Genomic DNA, 17,023 nt, shown 5'->3' with positions numbered 1-17,023 from the left:
GCATATAGCAAAATGGCAGTACCCTTACGTTTTTTTCGGAGTTGTAGAGTAGAAGGCCTGAGGGTAAGCTCTCGAAGCCAAGGAGGGATGTACAGTTTTAAAATGTGTTTCTTGTAAAAAAATTATGTCAGCTTTCGTTTTTTTTTTAAATTGGACAGCCATGGTTCGCTATTGGGGGGAGTTTAGTCCATTTACATTCAACGATAAAATATTAAGAGTCATGGAGGGTTCCAGTAGAGGACCCGGCTCAAGGGAGATCTGACTATCCAGAGTGCAGTGCAAAGCTGAGTAGGGGGGATATGAGTAGGACAGGGGAAGATAGGGGTAAAAAACAAGGGGAACAGAGGCCGAGTGGCCAACCGAGTTACTAGAAAAGGTTGCAGTCCTAAGGACACGACATACAACACCGTCATAGGACCACATCCGCATAGGGGGGGGTCCAGATGTTGTGGGGGTGTGGCCGAAAGGAGAACAGAGGTATGCCAACTGTCAGTAAACCAAAACAACAATAGAACGTGGGTCACTAACATGGGCATGGAGGGGGAAGGCCTGCAAGGCAAAGGGGGAAACCCCAAGTACATGAAGATAGGGCATTAAAGAACTCAAACTAGAGAGGGTCCATTCCAGTATCGGAAAAACCCTAGCAGAGGGGCGAACTGTACCCTAGTGTGTCAGGATAAACTATCACAGTATAATAAACGAACATATAAGGACAAAGACATGTAGCAAGTAATAGAGATAGGCAAATAATATTAACAAAAACAATCGTAGTATCGCTGAACAGCGGCATGAGGCGACTCCGTAACACCAGCTTGATAGTGTCACAAGGCCAGTGAAGTAATGAGCCGGGCAAGCAGGCTGTGAACTTGTAAAAGGAGAACCCCATGCCGCTGCGCAGAGAGAAAGGGCAAAAGGCACAAATACAATATAGACAAGAAAACAAACACCATCTCTATAACATTAAGCCAGAGAAAGAAATTCTACAAGTCCTTGCAATAAAACCTGAAAGTCTTGAGAATAAGTAGTGTAATCATCAGGCGGTCGACCATTCAGCACGTGGGGGCGATCTCGACTTAGGGCCTCCAGGAGAGTCTGGAGATGATGCAGGAGGAGAAGTCGAGAAGAGCCCCAGTCGCCTGAGAGCCGACAAGCCATCGTCAGGATTCTTCAAAGAATGATTCCGACCATTGAAGGAAAAATGTAGGGCAAACGGTAACCCCCATCTATATAGAATCTGGCGGTTGCGTAAGGCTTTGGTGACGGGTAACATCTCCCTCCGTTTTTTGAGAGTGGAGGGGGCCAGATCCTGAAAGATGAGGAGGTGTGATCTTTTAGATGGGATAGCAGGGGCGCCACGGCAAGCATTGAGCACTTTCGTTTTAATGTGGAAGAAGTGCATGCGTAGGACAATGTCTCTCGGGGGTTGATCCGAGGATGGCTTTGCACGGAGAGCCCTATGCGCTCTGTCCAACAGGAATTGGTCTTCAGAGAGGTCCGGGAGCAGTTGACGAAACATGCCCAGGAGATACTCAGACAGCGCAGTTGCATCTATCGACTCTGGTACATTGCGTATTCACAAATTGTTTCTGCGCAAACGATTCTCAAGGTCCTCGACTTGTTCGCGTATGAGGTCGACCTCCGACCGCAATTCCGAGACTTCCTGCGTGACAACCTCCTGATAATGTCGAAAAAAGGGAAGGTTTTTGATCCTGCACAGACCTAAATATATGGTATAACGATAATTATATTGAGGCCAGAAGTGGACAATATTATTAGGTACTGAATATTCCTTATCAGTCCGTGTGGCGGTGCGCCCAGAGTCAAAAAAGGGAACAAATATGGGCAAGACAAGAGAAAAGTATGACTCTTTTTTGGGCGAACTCTTAGATTGTCTTAGTGTCTATAGATAAGTAATATAACTACAAATTGGTATTATTGTCTATATTCCTACTCTTTTAATACATGGGAACTCAACAGAACAATAAAATGAGACATAAACAAACAATGATAGGTCGGAAATATATTCCCCAAAAAATTAATGAAATGTTCAGATCTTGATTATACTTAGATAAGTGCATATAGGAAAATAGCTACATACTGAGCTGCTTCCGTCTGCCCGAGATCTGTACAAACTGTGTTTGTGTTAATGCGGCCCTAAATAGGGTAGAATTCGTGAGAGGGAGAACCCACACACTGAATTACCTTTCTAATAATTGACCACTGTTGTGGGAAAGGTACAACAGAAAAGTAATCTGGTTCAAGAAATAGTTGGAATGAGTATAAGTGGTGATACTGCTGTTGGTATAGTTAGGAAAGGGGAGTCTTCCTACTTCACCGGGTATTCCCTAGCAGTCGTCCGTCTAGGTACTGACCCAGCCCACCTCCGTTTAGCTTCCAAGATCGGACGAGATTGGGCGTAAGCGTAGGGGTATGGTCGTAGGAAGATTAGACCCTATATCACCAATGAGAGTGCACCGAAACGAAGGAATTAATTCCTCCTCAGAAAAAAAGATAATGGGAATAAGTGGGGAAGGGAAATAGCAACAGATGTACAAGCGTGAATCTGCTGTCCACGTTAGACTGAAAAGTCGTGTCTCCTAGGGGGACACGCTCCCCAGAATCGTGAATGAGAGTTCACGGAAAGAAGAGAAGGAGAACAGTGTGAAAGAAGAATTAACAAAGTTATGTCTTTGTGGATTCCTTAGGGTCCCCTGATTTGTTAGATACTAATGAATCCTATTTCAAATGAGTCAAATAGGGTCTAACCCATGCAGTTAACACTCTAGTAAGAAGCCCACTGAGGGATTACAATGAAAAAAACCACACAGTTTTAAATACCTAAAGCAGACTAAATGTGGGACCACAAACAGCCTGTCCCTATTAGGTGCCTGAATATGCTATTACACAGTGTACTGGAAAAGAATTGCAAGAGTGTGTGATATACTCTTTAGCTGGAAACACCAGCAATGGTCATGACAAGGATACCAATAAGTAATACAAGCTAACTGTGCTCACCAGTAATGACAGTCACAAAGAACCTTTATGACACACTGACTATTATACTAAATCAAAAAATTGCCTAATTAGATACAACAGATGAGTGTTGAGTATCACCCATCTAAGTGTCGGGCAGGCGAGGTGCCCGCAAGAAACTAAAAGTAAAAATATACTATTACATAGTGTACAAGAAAAATGAGAGATTGCAGGAATGTGTGATACTCTAGGGCTGGAAGCACCAACAGTAGTAATGACAGAGATTCTTTCTGAGGAGTTTACACCAATATAATAAGGTCGTCTAGCTGTGCTCACCAGCAATGATGGTCACAGAGATCCTTTCTGAAGTACAAAGTATCTTACTAAGGTCTATTTTAGATAAAGTAAACGAGTGTTAGATAATACCCATATAGATATCAAATTCAGTGGTTAGAACTGGCTGGACTCCCCAGCAATAACAGTCACAGAAATCCTTTCTGAAACACAAACATGTTCTGCTATGATACAGAAGCCCAATTAAATAGGATAGATAAATATTAAGTATCACCCATTTAGATGTCCAGGGCAGAATGCCCACAAGGAATAAATGTCCAGGGCAGAATGCCCGCAAGGAAAACGCGTTTCACCCGTTTGACGGGCTTGTTCACTTCCGATTCAGAACTGCTCCTAGGAGTTGAGTGCCTGGGTGTTTAAAAACCCCAGTATAATTACTAACAGCCAATAGCTGCGTCTGGGGGCGGGGTTGCGATAAGCGTAGGGTCCAGTCACGGGCCATCATGGACCGCATCACATGGGCTAGAAGTCATGAGGGGCGGAAGTCGTACACAACACTTCCGCCCTACCTGTGTTGCCATGGTACCAGGCTCCGCATTAAACGGCGTGACACTGTTGGCAGGCTTGGTACATGTAAAAAAGAGAGAGCCCGGGGAGGCGGAGGTTATACATCATGGACCGCATCACATGGGCTGGAAATCGTGAAGGGCGGAAGTCGTACACTACACTTCCGCCCTGTCAGTGTTACCATGATACCAGGCGCCGCATTGAACGATGTGACGCTGCGGGCAGGCTTTGTACATGTAAAAAAGAGAGAGCCCGGGGAGGCGGAGGTTGTACATATTAATACCGCCTAGGTGAATGGTGTCATGCTGTAGTGTGCCGTGATACGCGGCATGACACTGATGTACTGTGTGGGCGGAAGCCGTCCTATGGACTTCCGCCCATAGTGGGTGTTATTATGTTGCTAGGATACAGTGAGCGGTATACGTCTCTCTGCATCCGAGCAATCATAGCAATGAAAGGAGGGCCTAAATTTAAACTCCACTCATCAATCTAATTTGCATTCATAGCCCAATTATGTACATTAGGATTAGTACCAAAGTAAAAATTAAGAAAATTAATTAAAGAGAAAAAAGGGAAGGAAAATAAGAATTTACTTACCGATAATTCTATTTCTCGGAGTCCGTAGTGGATGCTGGGGTTCCTGAAAGGACCATGGGGAATAGCGGCTCCGCAGGAGACAGGGCACAAAAAAGTAAAGCTTTACTAGGTCAGGTGGTGTGCACTGGCTCCTCCCCCTATGACCCTCCTCCAGACTCCAGTTAGGTACTGTGCCCGGACGAGCATACACAATAAGGGAGGCATTTTGAATCCCGGGTAAGACTCATACCAGCCACACCAATCACACCGTACAACTTGTGATCTAAACCCAGTTAACAGTATGACAACAGAAAGGGCCTCTTAAAGATGGCTCCTTAACAATAACCCGAATTAGTTAACAATAACTATGTACAAGTATTGCAGATAATCCGCACTTGGGATGGGCGCCCAGCATCCACTACGGACTCCGAGAAATAGAATTATCGGTAAGTAAATTCTTATTTTCTCTATCGTCCTAAGTGGATGCTGGGGTTCCTGAAAGGACCATGGGGATTATACCAAAGCTCCCAAACGGGCGGGAGAGTGCGGATGACTCTGCAGCACCGAATGAGAGAACTCCAGGTCCTCCTTTGCCAGGGTATCAAATTTGTAAAATTTTACAAACGTGTTCTCCCCCGACCACGTAGCTGCTCGGCAGAGTTGTAATGCCGAGACCCCTCGGGCAGCCGCCCAAGATGAGCCCACCTTCCTTGTGGAGTGGGCTTTTACAGTTTTAGGCTGTGGCAGGCCTGCCACAGAATGTGCAAGTTGAATTGTGTTACAAATCCAACGAGCAATCGACTGCTTAGAAGCAGGTGCGCCCAACTTGTTGGGTGCATACAATATAAACAGCGAGTCAGATTTTCTGACTCCAGCCGTCCTTGCAATGTATATTTTTAAGGCTCTGACAACGTCCAACAACTTGGAGTCCTCCAAGTCGCTAGTGGCCGCAGGCACCACAATAGGTTGGTTCAGATGAAATGCTGATACCACTTTAGGGAGAAAATGCGGACGAGTCCGCAGTTCTGCCCTATCCGAATGGAAGATTAGATAAGGACTTTTATAAGATAAAGCCGCCAATTCAGATACTCTCCTGGCAGAGGCCAGGGCTAGTAACATAGTCACTTTCAATGTGAGATATTTCAAATCCACCTTTTTCAATGGTTCAAACCAATGGGATTTGAGGAAATCTAAAACTACATTTAGATCCCACGGTGCCACCGGAGGCACCACAGGAGGCTGTATATGCAGTACTCCCTTGACAAAAGTCTGGACCTCAGGGACAGAGGCCAATTCTTTTTGGAAGAATATTGACAGGGCCGAAATTTGAACCTTAATGGATCCCAATTTGAGACCCATAGATAATCCTGATTGCAGGAAATGTAGGAAACGACCCAGTTGGAATTCCTCCGTCGGAACCCTCCGATCCTCGCACCACGCTACATATTTTCGCCAAATGCGGTGATAATGTTTCACGGTGACTTCCTTCCGTGCCTTAATCAAGGTAGGAATGACTTCTTCTGGAATGCCTTTCCCTTTTAGGATCTGGCGTTCAACCGCCATGCCGTCAAACGCAGCCGCGGTAAGTCTTGAAAAAGACAGGGACCCTGCTGTAGCAGGTCCCTTCTCAGAGGTAGAGGCCACGGTTCGTCCGTGAGCATCTCTTGAAGTTCCGGATACCAAGTCCTTCTCGGCCAATCCGGAACCACTAGTATTGTTCTTACTCTTCTTTGCCGTATGATCTTCAATACCTTTGGTATGAGCGGCAGAGGAGGAAACACATACACTGACTGGTACACCCAAGGAGTTACCAGTGCGTCCACAGCTATTGCCTGTGGATCTCTTGACCTGGCGCAATATTTGTCCAGTTTCTTGTTGAGGCGAGACGCCATCATGTCTACAATTGGTCTTTCCCAACGGTCTATTAACATGTTGAAGACTTCTGGATGTAGACCCCACTCTCCCGGATGAAGATCGTGTCTGCTGAGGAAGTCTGCTTCCCAGTTGTCCACGCCCGGGATGAACACTGCTGACAGTGCTATCACGTGATTCTCCGCCCAGCGAAGAATCTTGGCAGCTTCTGCCATTGCACTCCTGCTTCTTGTGCCGCCCTGCCTGTTTACATGGGCGACCGCCGTGATGTTGTCCGACTGAATCAACACCGGCTTTCCTTGCAGGAGAAGTTCCGCCTGGCTTAGAGCATTGTAGATTGCTCTTAGTTCCAGAATGTTTATGTGAAGAGACTTTTCCAGACTCGTCCATACTCCCTGGAAGTTTCTTCCTTGTGTGACTGCTCCCCAGCCTCTCAGGCTGGCGTCCGTGGTCACCAGGATCCAATCCTGAATGCCGAATCTGCGGCCTTCTAATAGGTGAGCCTTCTGCAACCACCACAGAAGTGACACCCTTGTCTTTGGTGACAGGGTTATTCGCAGGTGCATCTGCAGATGCGACCCTGACCATTTGTCCAACAGATCCCTTTGGAATATTCTTGCATGGAATCTGCCGAATGGAATTGCTTCGTAAGAAGCCACCATTTTTCCCAGGACTCTTGTGCATTGATGTACTGACACTTTTCCTGGTTTTAGGAGGTTCCTGACCAGATCGGATAACTCCTTGGCTTTTTCCTCTGGAAGGAAAACCTTTTTCTGAACCGTGTCCAGAATCATTCCTAGGAACAGCAGACGAGTTGTCGGGATTAAATGGGATTTTGGAATATTCAGAATCCACCCGTGTTGTCTTAGCACCTCTTGAGATAGTGCTAAAGCTGTCTCCAGCTGTTCTCTGGACCTTGCCCTTATTAGGAGATCGTCCAAGTATGGGATAACTAATACGCCTTTTCTTCGAAGAAGAATCATCATCTCGGCCATTACCTTGGTAAAGACCCGAGGCGCCGTGGACAATCCGAACGGCAGCGTCTGAAACTGATAGTGACAGTTTTGAACAATGAACCTGAGGTACCCCTGGTGTGCGGGGTAAATCGGAACGTGTAGATACGCATCCTTGATGTCCAAGGATACCATAAAGTCCCCTTCTTCCAGGTTCGCTATCACTGCTCTGAGTGACTCCATCTTGAACTTGAACTTTTTTATGTAGAGGTTCAAGGACTTCAGATTTAGAATAGGCCTTACCGAGCCATCCGGCTTCGGTACCACAAATAGAGTGGAATAATACCCCTTTCCTTGTTGTAATAGGGGTACTTTGACTATCACCTGCTGAGCGTACAGCTTGTGAATGGCTTCCAACACCCTCTCCCTTTCGGAAGAGACGGTTGGTAAGGCAGACTTCAGGAAACGATGAGGAGGCTCCGTCTCTAATTCCAACCTGTACCCCTGAGATATTATCTGCAGGATCCAGGGGTCTACCTGCGAGTGAGCCCACTGCGCGCTGTAATTTTTGAGACGGCCCCCCACTGTCCCCGAGTCCGCTTGAGAGGCCCCAGCGTCATGCTGAGGTTTTTGCAGGAGCCGGGGAGGGCTTCTGTTCCTGGGAAGGAGCTGCCTGTTGGTGTCTCTTCCCTCTTCCTCTGCCTCGTGGCAGGTACGACAAGCCCTTTGCTCTCTTATTTTTGTAGGAGCGAAAAGGCTGCGGTTGAAAGGTCGGTGCCTTTCTCTGTTGGGGAGTGACTTGAGGTAAAAAAGTGGATTTCCCGGCAGTAGCCGTGGCCACCAAGTCTGATAGACCAACTCCAAATAACTCCTCCCCTTTATACGGCAAAACCTCCATGTGACGTTTTGAATCCGCATCGGCTGTCCACTGTCGTGTCCATAAGGCTCTTCTGGCTGAAATGGACATAGCACTCACCCGAGATGCCAGTGTGCAAATATCCCTCTGTGCATCACGCATATAGATAAATGCATCCTTTATTTGTTCTAACGACAGTAAAACATTGTCCCTATCTAGGGTATCAATATTTTCAATCAGGGATTCTGACCAAACTACTCCAGCACTGCACATCCAGGCAGTTGCTATAGCTGGTCGTAGTATAACACCTGCATGTGTGTATATATTCTTTTGAATAACTTCCATCTTTCTATCTGATGGATCCTTAAGTGCGGCCGTCTCAGGAGAGGGTAACGCCACTTGTTTGGATAAGCGTGTGAGCGCCTTGTCCACCTTAGGGGGTGTTTCCCAGCGCGCCCTAACCTCTGGCGGGAAAGGGTATAATGCCAATAACTTTTTTGAAATTATCAACTTTTTATCAGGAGCAACCCACGCTTCATCACACACGTCATTTAATTCTTCTGATTCAGGAAAAACTGTTTGTAGTTTTTTCACACCATACATAATACCCTGTTTTACGGTATCTGTAGTATCAGCTAAATGTAACGTCTCCTTCATTGCCAAAATCATATAACGTGTGGCCCTACTGGAAAATACGTTTGAATTTCTACCGTCGTCACTGGAATCAGTGCCCGTGTCTGGGTCTGTGTCGACCGACTGAGGCAAAGGGCGTTTTACAGCCCCTGACGGTGTTTGAGGCGCCTGGACAGGCATTAATTGATTGTCCGGCCGCCTCATGTCCTCAACTGACTGTTTAAGGGAAGATAAACCATCACGTAATTCCACAAATAAAGGCATCCATTCTGGTGTCGACCCCCTGGGGGGTGACATCTGCATATTTGGCAATTGCTCCGCCTCCACACCAATATCGTCCTCATACATGTCGACACCACGTACCGACACACACCGCAAACTCACAGGGAATGCTCTAATGAAGACAGGACCCACTAGCCCTTTTGGGGAGACAGAGGGAGAGTCTGCCAGCACACACCACAAAGCGCTATATATACAAGGGATATCCTTATATTAAGTGCTCCCTTATAGCTGCTTTAATATATATATATATATATAGCCATTAATGTGCCCCCCCTCTCTGTTTTACCCTGTTTCTGTAGTGCAGTGCAGGGGAGAGACCTGGGAGCCGTTCTGACCAGCGGAGCTGTGACAGAAAATGGCGCCGTGTGCTGAGGAGATAGGCCCCGCCCCTTTTTCGGCGGGTTCTTCTCCCGCTATTTTTCCAGTCAGGCAGGGGTTAAATATCTCCATATAGCCCCTATGGGCTATATGTGAGGTATTTTTAGCCTTGTATAAGGTTTATATTTGCCTCTCAGAGCGCCCCCCCCCAGCGCTCTGCACCCTCAGTGACTGCCCAGTGAAGTGTGCTGAGAGGAAAATGGCGCACAGCTGCAGTGCTGTGCGCTACCTTATGAAGACTGAGGAGTCTTCAGCCGCCGGTTTCCGGACCTCTTCACGCTTCAGCATCTGCAAGGGGGTCGGCGGCGCGGCTCCGGGACCGGACTCCACGGCTGGGCCTGTGTTCGATCCCTCTGGAGCTAATGGTGTCCAGTAGCCAAGCAGCAAATCCACTCTGCATGCAGGTGAGTTTACTACTTTCCCCCTAAGTCCCACGTTGCAGTGATCCTGTTGCCAGCAGGACTCACTGTAAAGAAAAAAACCTAAACTAAACTTTCTCTAAGCAGCTCTTTAGGAGAGCCACCTAGATTGCACCCTTCTCGTTCGGGCACAAAATCTAACTGAAGTCTGGAGGAGGGTCATAGGGGGAGGAGCCAGTGCACACCACCTGACCTAGTAAAGCTTTACTTTTTTGTGCCCTGTCTCCTGCGGAGCCGCTATTCCCCATGGTCCTTTCAGGAACCCCAGCATCCACTTAGGACGATAGAGAAATTTTATTTATATTTTACTGTAAATGGCAACCATTATACATTAGAGAATAGCAAACTGGGAAGATAGAGAGTTTGGAAAATGACATATAGGGGAAAAAGACATCGGAAAGATGGGACAGAGCTGGGTATAGAACAGAAAGAATATTAATGGATTGAATCTAGATGAGTTAAAACATAAGTACGGCAATAATCGAAAAAAAAAAAATTAAGGTATGGGTATAAACAAGGTAATGGATAGGTAATAAATAATGTGTATTGGGAATGAATTTGCGGGCTAAATTATTAGGAGTATTACCAGGTAATGTCTACCATGGATAATAGGGTTTTGGGTAGACATCGAAAAAGTCCTAATCAATCCGGGGCAAAGTAATGTCATATAAGTAACGTGTCCCTTAAACTAAGTGGCTGGATAAATTAAAATAGATGGTGCTTAAAGTAGGACAAAAGCTAGCTATTAGCAGTGGCGGATCCAGGGGGGGGGCACTCGGGCCCGTGCCCCCCCTGTCGTTTGTGGCCTCCGTCCCTCCCACGTCCCTCCGTCGTCGCCCCCCTGGCGCCGCACAGGGAGATAGCAGTAGCAGCCGGAGCGTGAGAGAAGCAGCAGCTCTGGAGGAGAGATCAGCAGGCAGGCTCCGGTACTTCCGGTCGTGGCCGCCGGGACACAGCACCGCTCTCCGTCCGTAATAGGCGTCCGCTCCCCAGCCTGAGCAGCAGCTCAGCAGGTAGAAGGCCATGGTGGGCGGGCAGGGTGAGGGAAGCTCCAGTATCCTGCGGCTCCGGCGGTATGGGTTAAGTGGACGCCAGTCGGGAGCTCTGATGGGGTTCGTCTGCACTCGTTGCCTGCCAGGCCACGCCCCCATTACTACTGGGGGGAATCAACAAGGGGCATTACTACTGGGGGCATCAACAAGGGACATTACTACTGGGGGCATTATTACTGGGGGAGCATCAACAAGGGGCATTACTACTGGGGAGGCATTACTACTGGGGGGCATTACTATTGGGGGGGTCATCTATTGGGGGCATTACTACTGGGGGCCATCTACTGGGGGCATTATTACTGGGGGCATTACTACTGGGGGGTCATCTATTGGGGGCAACCTCCTAGGGGGCATTACTACTGGAGGCAAACTACTGGAGGACATTATTACTGGGGGGCATCTACTGGGGGCAAACTACTGGGGGACATTATTACTGGGGGCCAACTACAAAGGGGCTAACTACTGGGGGCATACTACAGGAGGGCATTACTACTGGCGGCGTAACTACAGAGGCATTACTACTGGCGGCTTAACTACAGGGGCATTACTACTTGAGGGCTAAACTACAGGGGGGGCAAACTACTGGGGGCATAACTACAGGGGCCAAACTACTGGGGGATAACTACAGGGGCCAAACTACTGGGGGCATTACTACTGGGGACTAAACTACAAGGGGGGCATAACTACAGGGGCTAAACTACAATGGGGCAAACTACAGGGGGCATTACTACTGGTGGCTAAACTACAAGCAGGCAAACTACTGGGGGCATTACCACTGGGAGGCTAAACTAAAGGGGGGGGTAAACTACTGGGGTCATACCTGCAGGGGCAATTCCACTGGGGGCATAGCTACTAGGGCGCCAAATGACTGGGGGCATTACCACAGGCAACATTACTACTGGGGGCAATACGGGCATTGCATAAGGGGCACCACTACTATGGGGTCTATATAACGGGCACTACCAGTACAGTGGACATTGCATAATGAGCGCTACAACTGTGGGCATTGTATAAGAAGCGCCACCTCACATGCACCGAAGCCGCACGCAAATGTACTTGCCCCTTCCATGGTGCCCCCCCTATCATTTTCTTCTGGATCCGCCCCTGGCTGTTAGGAAGCTGATAGTGCAAGATGAAAACACAAAAAAAGGGGTAAAAGTGAATAATTAGTTACTGTTATAAAGTGTATGTGTGATATCTAAAATGGAATAAGTGTATTTAAAGGTATTGAATCCTGTGGGCGAATATGAAGTGATTAGTGGTGCAAAAACAGGATGTAAGAAGGATGTATTAATTGTGTTTGAAGAGATGTGAGAATGTGGGTGCCATGAATGATGTATGTGTGAGGTATAGTGGGTGATAAAGAAAAGAGAGTACCACCTTGGGAAAAGCAAAAGGGGGTGTGGGTGCACAAGGTATAATGAAATATAAGTAGTATATGAGAAAATATGAAGAAAATAGGAGGAATTAACATGATAGAATATATATTTTTTAGAAAGGATTTTTATAGGAAGACACTGAAGTTGATATTCTCATTAAGGCCGTCAGGTCAGAGTCCACCCAATCTAAAGATCCACTCACTTTCTTTTTTCAAAAGTGCTTTAGTGATGTCACCGCCCCTAATTCCTAAATGAATTTGCTCCAGACCAAAGATCTTAAAGTCCTTCTGGTAATCCTTGTGACAGGTATAGAAATGTCTTGCAACTGTGGTTATTTTTCTCATACGAGCCAGGTCCGTAGCGGCATTGCGACATGTGCCTAGGTGTTCCAGCGCTCTTTCCTTGAGTTTGCGAGTTGTCATTCCTATGTATCTGATGTTACAACTGCACGTGATGCAGTAAATGAGTGCTTCCGTATCACAATTAAAGAATTGCTTGATCATTTTGGTCTCACCATATTTTGTCCACCACTGAATTAATTTTCAAAATACAGGGGCATGCTTTGCATTTACCACAAGGGAAGGAGCCCGTCACTTTAATGTGTCCTGATGTTCCACTGCTCATGAAGTCCGTTATCTGACTTTGTATCAAAGTATTCTTGACAAAATGACTTCTAACCAAATGGTCCTTGATGTTTCTGGACCTACGCCAACTCATATTGATTTTTGAATCTATATAAGGTGATAAATCCACGTCTGACTGTAGAATGGGTAGATGTTTTTCAATTGCCTGCTTCAAGAGTTTCCATTCATGACAGAAGGTTCCAATGAACCTGATTTTAGTCTCATCCGTCTTGATCTTATGTTGATGTTGGGAGATCAGAGTGTCTCTGCTGGTCTGAAGTGCTGCTTTTTGAGCCCTCTTGAGAGAACGCTTGCTGTATCCCCTTTCTAATAGCCGATTAACCAATTCATGACTTTTCATCTTATAGATCCCTACCTCCGAGCAATTGCGCCTTAATCTCAAAAATTCCCCTTTAGGAATGTTCTCTATAGTGGGGGGAAATGTGCGCTGGTTTGGAGGAGGATGCTATTTGTAGTGGTTTCTTTCCGATAGAGTTCCGTGGCTAGAATGCCGTCTGGTCATTTGTAAACCCGTAGGTCCAGAAAAGAAACCATATCTGTGCTGATTGTATGTGTTAATTTAATGTTCAGGCTGTTGTTGTTGAGGTGATGAATAAAGGACAACAGGAGTTCCTCTGTCCCATCCCAGATAATAAAGATATCGTCAATATATCTGAGCCAGATTAAGACATGTCCTGTGTACCTGTCATTGTCTTCATTGAAGACGTGAGTTTGCTCCCATCTTCCCAAAAATAAATTGGCATATGTCGGTGCGCAGGCTGCGCCCATTGGGGTACCTCTAATTTGTAGGTAGAATCGATCCTGGAACGTAAAATTATTCTTCTCTAAAATTAATTTTAACAGATTGAACAATAGAGAGTTGAAATCATCATTCTTGCTGGAGTCCAAAAAGTGTTTGACTGCCTCAAGGCCCCTCTGATGGTCGATGCTAGTATAAAGCGCTTCTACATCCAGTGTGGCTAGTAAGAAATGCTCCTCAAAGTTGATGTCCTGTATCTTACGGAGCAAGTCTGATGTGTCTTGTAAGTAAGAAGGAAGCTGCAATACGTACTCCCGGAGATGCAAGTGCAAGAAGCGACTAGGCTGTTCCAGCATCCCTCCATTCCCAGACATTATAGGTCTTCCAGGTGGTCTCTGGATATTCTTGTGGACCTTGGGAAGGAGGTAGAAGGTGGGTATCCTGGGATTGGTTACTGAGAGATATTTATGTTCCTGTTTTGTTATTGTACCAGTTGACAGTGCTTCATCAATCATCTGGGAGTATTCACTCAAAAATTGTGTAATCGGATTATGGGAGAGTTTTCTGTAACATGTCGTCTGATTCAGTTGACGAAGTGCCTCAATGGTATACATCTCTGTCGGCCAAAGGACGATATTTCCGCCCTTATCGGATGGTTTTATCACAACATCTTTCCAAGTGTAGAGTTCCCTTAATGCCCGTCTTTCCTCCCTTTTCAGGTTATCTGGGAATATATGTTGTTTATTGAGATTCCTCAAATGAATATTGTCGAATTCCTTGGCAACCATATTTAAGAATACTCGCACTTTTACTAGCACTGTTGTCATCTGAGGGAAAGAAATTAGATTTAGCTTTACACATTGGACGTCGATCAGTTGCGATACCCAAGTTGGATTCAGAATATAGTTCTTCCAGGATATTCAAAGTGATACTATCATCCTCTGTTAATGTGGTTTCTGGGTTATCATCCTTCTGTTGACTTCTATTTGCAAAGAATTTTTTTAGCAAAAGTTTACGGCCGAATAATCTCAGGTCCTTTTCCCACAAGAATCTATTGAACGATTTAGTGGGAGAAAAGGAGAGACCTTTACTGAGAACACTTGATTGTGCTGGGGTAAGGATTCTATGAGATAAATTAATTATAGTCAAACGTTGAGATGTAGCCAATTCTACCGTATTTTCCGCCTCTGGCGTTCCGGGCACCTTGATGTCCGTGGCATATCCCATTGGGAATTTCGTCCCGTATTTCTTCTTCCCCCCTCGTCTCGTCTTTCTTGAGGTCTGTATCTTCCTCTTGGTTTCTGTCCTCTTTCTAAAAAATGAGGAGAGTCTTCTCTATTTGAGTTGGGAGCGAATCGTGCAGTATCGTGCACTTCACTACTGGAATCTTCACTATTGGACGACTCGAATTCAGAAAACGTATATTCCTCTTGTTGTCTTCTACCTCTGTTTCTGGGGGGCTGTGAGTTCCACTTAAAGATGTCCCCTTGGGAGAAGTCTCGCTTGTCTCATTGTAATTTGTTACGCTTTCTATCAATAATAGTTTTTTCGTAGATATCAAGATCCTTCTTGTATTTTTCAAAAGTTGTCTGAAATGATAGATCTTTTTCCCAGTTTTCTAGATCTTTTCCCAACTCCTCTATTTCCTTTTCGACCTGATCCAACATCAAAGTATCATGCTTTACCAAGATGTGCAATAGATCATAAGAACATTTCAGAAGGGCGGATTCCCATTCACTCTTAAGGTTGTCTGTAGGAAGGGGAAAGGAAGGGAAACTCTTGGGTCTAAGACCCCTAGGTACTATTTTATGCTTAATATAGATGTCCAGAGTGGTAATGTCCCAGGTTAAACGAACTCGTCTCTGAAGAGTTTTTTTGTAATTTAGAGAAAGAGGTTCTCCAATCTACTGATGTTTTCTCAATATTCAGAGTTTCAGAGAAGAGATCTTCAAATTGTCCTAAATTCCTCCGTTTAGTCAACTCATTTTTCAGAGAGAAGGAGGACATAATGTGGTAGAGGTATCACAGTTGCCAAAAAACAAGTAGGTTGAAAGACCGTTAACGACTTAAAGTATATTCTTCCAAAAAAAAGAGAAACGAAAGACAAAACAAAATCTTAGGCGACAAAAGCTCTTTGCCAAAAAATAAATCACGTGGTCGTGCAAAGGATCAGAAGCTGAGCTTAGCTCAGCATACAAACAAACGTCGAAAAAAGGGAAGGTTTTTGATCCTGCACAGACCTAAATATATGGTATAACGATAATTATATTGAGGCCAGAAGTGGACAATATTGTTAGGTACTGAATATTCCTTATCAGTCCGTGTGGCGGTGCGCCCAGAGTCAAAAAAGGGAACAAATATGGGCAAGACAAGAGAAAAGTATGACTCTTTTTTGGGCGCACTCTTAGATTGTCTTAGTGTCTATAGATAAGTAATATAACTACAAATTGGTATTATTGTCTATATTCCTACTCTTTTAATACATGGGAACTCAACAGAACAATAAAATGAGACATAAACAACCAATGATAGGTCGGAAATATATTCCCAAAACAATTAATGAAAATGTTCAGATCTTGATTATACTTAGATAAGTGCATATAGGAAAATAGCTACATACTGAGCTGCTTCCGTCTGCCCGAGATCTGTACAAACTGGATTCAATACCTTTAAATACACTTATTCCATTTTAGATATCACACATACACTTTATAACAGTAACTAATTATTCACTTTTACCCCTTTTTTTTGTTTTCATCTTGCACTATCAGCTTCCTAACAGCTAGCTTTTGTCCTACTTTAAGCACCTTCTATTTTAATTTATCCAGCCACTTAGTTTAAGGGACACGTTACTTATATGACATTACTTTGCCCCGGATTGATTAGGACTTTTTCGATGTCTACCCAAAACCCTATTATCCATGGTAGACACTACCTGGTAATACTCCTAATAATTTAGCCCGCAAATTCATTCCCAATACACATTATTTATTACCTATCCATTACCTTGTTTATACCCATACCTTAAAAAAAAAAAAAAAATTCATTATTGCCGTACTTATGTTTGAACTCATCTAGATTCAATCCATTAATATTCTTTCTGTTCTATACCCAGCTCTGTCCCATCTTTCCGATGTCTTTTTCCCCTATATGTCATTTTCCAAACTCTCTATCTTCCCAGTTTGCTATTCTCTAATTTATTATGGTTGCCATTTACAGTAAAATAGAAAAAAAATTTCCTTCCATTTTTTCTCTTTAATTAATTTTCTTAATTTTTACTTTGGTACTAATCCTAATCGACATAATTGGGCTATGAATGCAAATTAGATTGATGGGTGGTTTCAATTTGAGGCCTCCTTTCAGTGCTATGATTGCTCGGATGCAGAGACGTATACCGCTCACTGTA

General features: G+C 45.0%; 1 pseudogene; it reads right to left on the bottom strand.

Annotated features, from left to right (window-relative positions):
* Positions 1 to 2,323: 2,323 nt before the first annotated feature.
* Positions 2,324 to 2,442, bottom strand: LOC134937732 (5S ribosomal RNA; annotated as a pseudogene).
* Positions 2,443 to 17,023: the final 14,581 nt, after the last annotated feature.

The sequence above is a fragment of the Pseudophryne corroboree genome, chromosome 6 (assembly GCF_028390025.1).
Source record: "Pseudophryne corroboree isolate aPseCor3 chromosome 6, aPseCor3.hap2, whole genome shotgun sequence".
Taxonomy (NCBI): Eukaryota; Metazoa; Chordata; class Amphibia; order Anura; family Myobatrachidae; genus Pseudophryne; species Pseudophryne corroboree.
Note: the sequence above shows the minus strand (reverse complement) of the source record. Positions and strands in the feature narration are given on the sequence as shown.